At 35.1% G+C, this 8,459-nt stretch overlaps 1 long non-coding RNA gene across 1 annotated transcript; it reads right to left on the bottom strand.

Moving 5' to 3' along the window:
* Positions 1 to 2,863: 2,863 nt before the first annotated feature.
* On the bottom strand, positions 2,864 to 4,378 carry LOC143666168 (uncharacterized). The gene is made up of 3 exons (XR_013167439.1): positions 4,052 to 4,378; positions 3,285 to 3,348; positions 2,864 to 3,127 (listed from the first exon to the last, which is right to left on the bottom strand). It is a non-coding gene; the product is annotated as an uncharacterized LOC143666168 (long non-coding RNA).
* Positions 4,379 to 8,459: the final 4,081 nt, after the last annotated feature.

The following is an 8,459-nucleotide window of genomic DNA, read 5'->3' as shown; positions in this document are numbered from 1 at the left end:
AAATAAACTGGGTAGATGGAAATACCCAATTTATTGTCAATGAGAGGGAGGGGAAAAGTGTATGGCATACATGCTGGTTTGAAAGGATTTATGTACCCTAGAAAATCCATGTTTTAATCATAATCAATTTTGTGTGAGCAATGGTTTCTTCTAATCCCTATAGAGTACTATAGGCTAGGCACTTGATTATGTTATCTCAATGGAGATGTGACTCAATGAACTGTGGGTATTAACTTGATTAGATGGAGACATGTCTCCACCCATTCTAGCTGGGCCTTAATTAGTTTACTGGAATCCTACAAAAGAGTAGACATATTGGAAAGAGTTCCTTTTGAGAATGAGGAGAGGGCCACAGAACCATGACAGAAGGACAAGAAAATGACAGAGTCCACCAGCCAGCGACCTTTGGAGATGAAGAAGGAAAACACCTTCCAGGGAGGTTCATGAAATAAGACACCTAGAAAGAAATCTAGCTGCTACCATGTTTGCTATGTGCCCTTCCAGCTGAAAGAGAAACACTAAACATCATCAGCCTTTTTGAACCAAGGTATCTTTCCCTGGATGCCTTCGATTGGACATTTCTATAAACTTGCTTTAATTTGGACAATTTCACAGCCTTAGAACTGTAAACTAGCAACTTATTAAATTCCCCTTCATAAAGTTGTTCTATTTCTGGTATATTGCATTCTGGCAGCAAGCAAACTAGAAACAGTATGTATGAGCTTTTTCTTTTTTTCTTTTTATTTTATTTTTCTAGAATGATGCAAATGTTCTAAAAAATGATCATGGTGATGAATACACAACTACATGATGATGTTTTGAGTCACTGATTGTATACCATGTATGGAATGTATGTATGTGAAAATTTGTCAATAAAAACATTAAAAAAAACAGATTAGGGCTTGTTAGAATTTTTAAAACACACTGAACACTCATTTTCTGCAAAGCATTGTATTGTTATATCTAAGCTTCTTTTCTATTCTCACATATTTAGTACCGATCTGCATACATAAAAAGTATTTAATATACCTCATGGCTGTGAAATAAACCTAAGAAGCACAAAACAAGAAATAACTCAGAAAGTGCACCTACAGAAGTCTCTGAAGACATGCAACGTACATAATAAATGTTGCGCTAATTGATCAAGTTTGATTACAGGAAGAGAAAAACTTTAAGTCAATACCTAGAAGTATTACTTTTTTCCCTCCTCAGGAGCCTCAAAGACATTTTCATGAGTTCTCAAACACAATCAATCATGACTGACAGGTGATAAAAAGGGAAAAAGAAAGATTTTGACCCTTTCCTATCTGAGTCCACTTTATTGTATTCACCTTTCTTCACAGAGGCATGTCAGAAGTATTACTAGAAATTATAATTTCCTTTAGAAGGTTATCTGCAGTGATCACAATTAAGTCAATCTAAAACAGCAAAAACATATAATAAACTTCCAAAGAAATCTACTTCAGGAAGAAAAAATTAAAACTGATCTTAGGAGCAAGAAGTTTTCAAACTATAAGTGACTTTATATTCTTATAAACAATTATCTAGAAACTTTAATCAATAAGAACAGCATTACTTGTTTGACCTAAACTGAAAAATAAGGGTAGTACTCTTTTATAACCCAAAACAATGCCTATTTCCTTTCATAAAGAAATAGCACAAGTGTTTGGACAAGAAAATTTGCTTGAACAATATCTGTATTTGGACATGCTAAATTTGTTATCATGTATTATATGCATTCCATACTAATGTATACATAAAAATTGGAAAATGCAATTTGCTGGTTTGAAACTGTTATATACTTTAGAAAAGCCATGTACGTCTAATGCAATCTTGTGGGTGCAGACCTATGGTAGGGGGAACCTTCTGATTAGACTGTTTCCATAGAAATGTGACCCACCCAATTCAATGCGGGTCTTGATCCTTTTACTGGAATCCTGTATGAATAGAATAGAAGTCAAAAAACAGAGAGAGCGCTCAGGGCTGACCTTTGAAGAAACAAATTGCTAAAAAGATGAAATCCAGAGTTTGCCACAGACAAGCTAAAAGAGGACCCACACGATGCTTTGAGAGGGAAAACATCCCAATACAGGCCAGAAAGACCTGTAGGAACTAAGAGAGCCATTCTGAAAAACAGCCAGGAGAGAAAGGCCAGCAGAGATTACCATGTGCCTTCCCATGTGACAGAGAAACCCTGATGCCATCGGCTTTTCTTGAGTGAAGGTATCTTCTTGTTGATGTCCTAATTTGGACATCTTCACATACTTAGAACTGTAAATCTGTAACCTAATAAATCCCCTTTATAAAAGCCAATCCATCATTCCAGCAGCATTAGCGAACTGAAAGATCTAACAACTTAAAAAACAAATCTTATCTAAATAAACTGTGTGTATACATCTCGTTATAAAACAGACTTGAAGCATATCTATAAATGCAGAGTTGCATATATATAAACAAAAATAAAATACCACTATAAGCAGAAACTTCAATTTTTTCATTAATAAGTTATGATTTACTGAGTTGGCCAGATTACTTAATCTTCCCAACTTTGTCAACACAGCATTATCATTAAACTTATTTTACAGATGACAAAACTGAGGATTAACAACATTAAGAAATTTGTTCAAGGACACATACCTAGCAAAATCCCAAAATGAAATAAATAAAATCTGTCTGCCATTTAAGTGAAAGGACCCAAAGTAAAATCAATCTTAAGACTTATTTTTAGCACTTACAGGCTTTAACAGAGATTATATAAGTTGCTTTAACTCAGGGATCAGGAACATTTTTCTGTAAAGGGCCACACAGTACATATTTTAGGTACTGCATACCATATAATCTCTGTCACAACTATTCAACTCAGCTCCCGTAGTGTAAAAGTAGACAGAGAACACGTAAATGGATAAAGATGGCTATAACTTTCTTTTATTTTGATTTTCTTATAAATAAAAAAACCTGATTACCCTGAAATTTGAATTTCATAAAATCTTCATGTCAAAAATATTATTCTTTTGGTTTTCTCAAGCATTTAAAAATGTAAAAATCATTCTTAACTCATGGGCCATACTAAAACAGGAAGTGGGCCAGATTTGTTCACTGATTCACAGTTTGATGATTCCTGCTTTAACTGAAAAGTTAAACATAAAAAAAATTAATATAATGCAAATATACTATTATTTAAGCATAAATAATATTTTTAAGTAATGACTTTCAAATAATCACTTCATGTATTATAGAAATAATATATTGTTGTACATTCTATAATTTATACATATACACAGTACCTTTTTCTGGTATCATTATTAAGTTGCTCATCTTAAGTTACTTCATCTCACCATTGCAGATAACCTAAAACAAAAATGTTAACATAAAAAAGTTAAACACTTATGCAATTGTTCTCAATACATTAAATGTCATAAAAGCCATACAGCTAGTGAATATAGCAAATGATAATGAACTTTACACTTAATAATTGTTAAAATGGCAACTTTTGTTGTATATACCTTTTTTTTTTTTGCATGGGCAGGCACTGGGAATTGAACCCAGGTCTCTGGCATGGCAAGTGAGAACGCTGCCACTGAGTCACTGTGGTCTGCCCTGTTATATATACATTTTGTTCCAACTTAAAAAAAAAGCCATACAACTGAAAGTTCTTAATTATAGGCAACACAAGATAAGACTGGAAACCAAAAGAGAATATTTCAGTTGTATGTGCTTCTGGCAGAACACTTAAATATGCAATGTGTAACTAAAATCAGCAAGTGAAATGTTATCAAAATCCTATAGCTACGAAAATGCAGATAACTAACATAACACAGTTTACAATATAGTGTGAAGATGTCTTTTGAGACAATTCAAACTATCCTTCCTTTTCTCTGGTAGCATACTGTTCTAGTTTGCTAGCTGCCAGAATGCAATATACCAGAAATGGAATGGCTTTTAAAAGGGGGAATTTAATGAGTTGCTAGTTTACAGTTCTAAGGCTGAGAAAATGTCCCAATTACAACAAGTCCATAGAATTGTCCAATCTAAGGCATCCAGGGAGAGATACCTTGGTTCAAGAAGGCCAACAATGCTCAGGGTTTATCTCTTATCTGGAAAGGCACATGGCGAACACAGTCAGGGCTTCTCTCTTGGCTGGAAGGGCACATGGCAAATACGGCATCATCTGCTAGCTTCCTCTCCTGGCTTCCAGTTTCATGAAGCTCCCTGGGAAGCGTTTTCCTTCTTCATCTCCAAAGGTTGCTGGCTGGTGGACTCTCTGCTTCGTGGTGCTGCAGCATTCTCTGCTCTCTGAGTCTCTCACTCTCCAAAATATTTCCTCTATTATAGGACTCCAATAAACCAATCAAGACCCACCCAAATGGGTGGAGACATGTCATCCCTTAATCCAGTTTAACAACCACTCTTGACTAAATCACATCATCCAGGGAGATGATCTCATTACAGTTTCAAACATACAGTATTGAATAGAGATTATTCTACCTTTATCAAGTGGGATTTATATTAAAACATGGCTTTTCTTAGGGGGCATACTTCCTTTCAAACCAGCACACATACTTTTAAAATACTAAACCCACTAAAGTGTCCTATGACTGATTAGTGTACATACTGTCCACCATTCAGAAAGTAGTCTAATACTTGAAAGTATGTATGACTATTATATAGGAGAACATTTAAAAATGTATAATAAATTGTTTAGACAAAGTAAAAAGCTCATATAAAATTTTCTTATTTAATGCACTTAATGTACATTTTCAATCAAACAAGTTTCATCTTTTAAAAGTACACATTCTACATTTTAAAACAATCTTAAATCTTAATTCATGAAATGTTTATAATTTTTCAGATTAATTTTGCAACTAATAACCAAAAACACCTTTGAATATCTTCTAATTTTATATATCAATGATTACTGAAGGAGAATTTTATAGCATCACTAAAAGTGAAAAATTACTGCCAATTCAACAAACTAATCAAAAATCCATGCAATATTTAGCAACAGTATATTTAAAGGAAAAAAGACATGCAAAAGAGCACACTTCAAATCATTGTACTTAGCAGAATTAGAAGATACAGAGGTTCTGGATTTTTTCTTCAAATACAAAGACCTTTAACTTCAACAAAATACACCCATGATCCTTTTTTATTTCTCCTATCAACTCAATTTTTAAAAAGGTAAACATATTCATATTCCTGGGAGGGAGGGGAGAGAATGCCTGAATTAAATATTCAGATTTATGTGTAAAAGCACATGCACTGTTTTTACAGTTTTACAATGAGAAATTATAAATGTTACTATGCTTTTTTTACTTCATTTCTTTTTAAAAAAATTACTTCAAAGTCAAAAATCAGTCCCAATTTCCAAAGTAATTTAGAATGATTATATATCCAAAGGGGAAAAAGTCCTATGTACTTTCAAAAGTATTGCTTTTGAAACAAGCACTTTACTGGTGTGACTATTTCTAAAGCTACATTAACAGCATATCTCATGAATCTTTCACTGTAAACTTTTGCAGTTGACAGACTTGGAAATATTAATATTCAGTACTTATGTCATAGGAAACCTTATTTCAGGATATAAGAAATAATTCAAACATCCGCTCACTCAGGGTAACACAGGCATTTCTCTCCCCTCCCTCCCAGGACTGATTTAAAATAAATAGTAAAGAAGGAATTTTATGTTTAACTTCATTGTGGCAAAAAAGAAATCTAAGGAGGGGAGGAGGAGATTATAAGAAACTTCATTAAAAGTTAGGAGAAGGGGAACCGCTGAGCCCAGAAGAAACTCAGAAAAGGTCAGGACTCAGAAATGTGAAAGCATGTAGGAAGAGACTGAGAAACAGAACCAAGACATTTTATAATTGCAAATAGCTTCCTATAGGCTCAATACCTCTATGCCTCATCACTGTGGAAAATGCTCAGACAAACATCTCACCTGGGGAAAATATTCAGAGAACTCTCCACTAAATAAACTGACAAACCCAAATAAATCTGCTTTCTGGGACTTAAAGTCCTTTAGAAAAAAAGTCAGTCCTCAATGCCATCATTTGAGACGAAGCCACTTTCTCCCATGTATAACCTCAGAGTCCACTGTTTACTGACTTTTTTATTGCTGAAGTCTAAGGCCAGAGCTCCACAGAGTAAAGGGAAAAACTTCTCCCTGCTGTGACAGTTTGTGCTCACTACAGTACGGGGTGTAACAGAAAGAGCAAGCACCTAGTAGTAGAAGTGTTGGATTTCATCAAGTTCAAGGAACTGCCAGACAAGTGTGGCAAAGTAAAGGAAGGGCAAAAAAGTTAACAGTATATATGAGCTGATCATGGAATAGAAGAACAATGTACTCGTTTCTCTTCACTGGATCATTTTCATCATCACATAATCATGCTGTTATTTCTATCTCTTAGAAGAAGAAAAAAAATTCTTGCTCCACCTCCCCAAAATAGCTATTGCCTCATTTCTCCCCTCAAAGAGTTGTTAATACTCAGGGTCAAGAATTCCTCTCTTCTAACAAAGGAATGTCATTACTGCAGGGTGCTGAAAATAGATGGTAATTATTATTTTAAAATTTTACCTTATGTGTGAGACTAAAGCAAAAAATGTTTATTTGGTACAAAATTTATATTTTGACTAGTGCATTTCCTAATATAATGTATGTAGACATCTTAATTGAACACCATTAAGTACACAGACCCTTGAGTAGGACATGAGATTTTGTTGGTTTGTCCAGAGAGACACCCCAATTAATCCCAGAGTGATTTGAACAGCGAATAAAAAAGTATTTGCAAAGTCCCCAATGATGAGAATTGGGGAAAATTCAACTTCCCGAAGTTGAATTCTTGATATTCTCACAAGCAGTACAGACAATCAAAGCTATAGGCTGAGCCCCCAATCCTGAGATTTGTTCATATGAAACTTAACCCCACAAAGGATAGGTCAAGTCTACTTAAAATTAGGCCTAAGAGTCACCCCCAAGAGATCCTCTTTTGTTGCTCAGATGTGGCCTCTCTCTCCAGCCAACACAACAAGCAAACTCACCACCCTACCTCTGTCTATGTGGGACATGAGTCCCAGGGGTGTGGACCTTCTTGGCAATGTGGGACAGAAATCCTGGAATGAGCTGAGACTCAGCATCAAGGGATTGAGAAAACCTTCATGACCAAAAGGGGGAAGAGTCAAATGAGACAAATAAAGGATCAATGGCTGAGAGATTCCAAACAGAGTCGAGAGGTTATCCTGGAGGCTATTCTTATGCATTAAATAGACATCACCTTGTTAGTCAAGATGTACTGGAGAGACTGGAAGGAACAGCCTGAAAATGTGGAGCTGTGTTCCAGTAGCCAAGTTTCTTGAAGATGATTGTATAATGATATAGCTTTCACAATGTGACTGTGTGATTGTGAAAACCTTGTCTCTGATGCTCCTTTTATCTACCTTATCAACAGATGAGTAAAACATATGGAATAAAGATGAATAATAGGGGGAACCAAATGTTAAAATAAATTTAGAGTGAAATGCTGGTGATCGGTGAGGTGACAGGGTGGGGGTAAAGATATGTATTCATTTTTTTCTGTTTTCTTTTTATTTCTTTTTCTGAATAGATGCAAATATTCTAAGAAATGACCATGATGATGAATATGCAACTATGTGATGATATTGTGAATTACTGATTATATATGTAGAATAGAAGATCAAAAGTTATGAATGTTCATGTGTTTGGTATTTCTTTTTTTTGGTATTTAAAAAAATTAAAAATTAATAAAGTACAAAAATGGTAAAAAAAAAAAAAAAAAAAGAATTCCTCTCTTCTGAGCAGAGAATAAACATATATTTGCAAAGTCCTCTTGGGGGGCTTGGGAGAAAGGAGGAAATATCCAGCTTCCCCAACTGGGGAATTTCTGATATTCTCACAAGCAGTGGGGACAACCAATTCAACAGGCTGAGCCCTTGATCTTGGGGCTCACCCTGATGAAGCTTATTCCTGCAAAGGATAGACTAAGCCTACTTATAATCATGCCTAAGAGTCATCCCAAGAAAACCTCTTTTGTTGCTCAGGAGTGACCTTTCTCTCTAAGACAACTCGGGAAGAGAAATCACTGCCGTCTCCCTTAGTGAGTCATGACTCCCAGGAGTATAAATCTCCCTAACTACATGAAATGTGATTCTCAGGGATGAGTCAGGACCCAGCATCATAGGATTGAGAAAGACTTCCTGACCAAAAGTGGGAAGAGAGGAATGAGATAAAATAATGTCTCAGAGGCTGACAGATTTCAATCACAATCAAGAAGTTATCTTGGAGATTATTCATATATATTATACAGACATCCCTTTTTAGTTTACACTATATTGGAGTGGCTAGTAAGAAGTACCTGAAACTGTTGAACTGTATTCTAGTAGCCTCGATTCTTGAAGATGACTGTATAATTATCCAGCTTTTACAGTGTGACCATGTGATTGTG

Source organism: Tamandua tetradactyla, chromosome 22, assembly GCF_023851605.1.
Source record: "Tamandua tetradactyla isolate mTamTet1 chromosome 22, mTamTet1.pri, whole genome shotgun sequence".
NCBI classification, from domain to species: Eukaryota; Metazoa; Chordata; class Mammalia; order Pilosa; family Myrmecophagidae; genus Tamandua; species Tamandua tetradactyla.
Note: the sequence above shows the minus strand (reverse complement) of the source record. Positions and strands in the feature narration are given on the sequence as shown.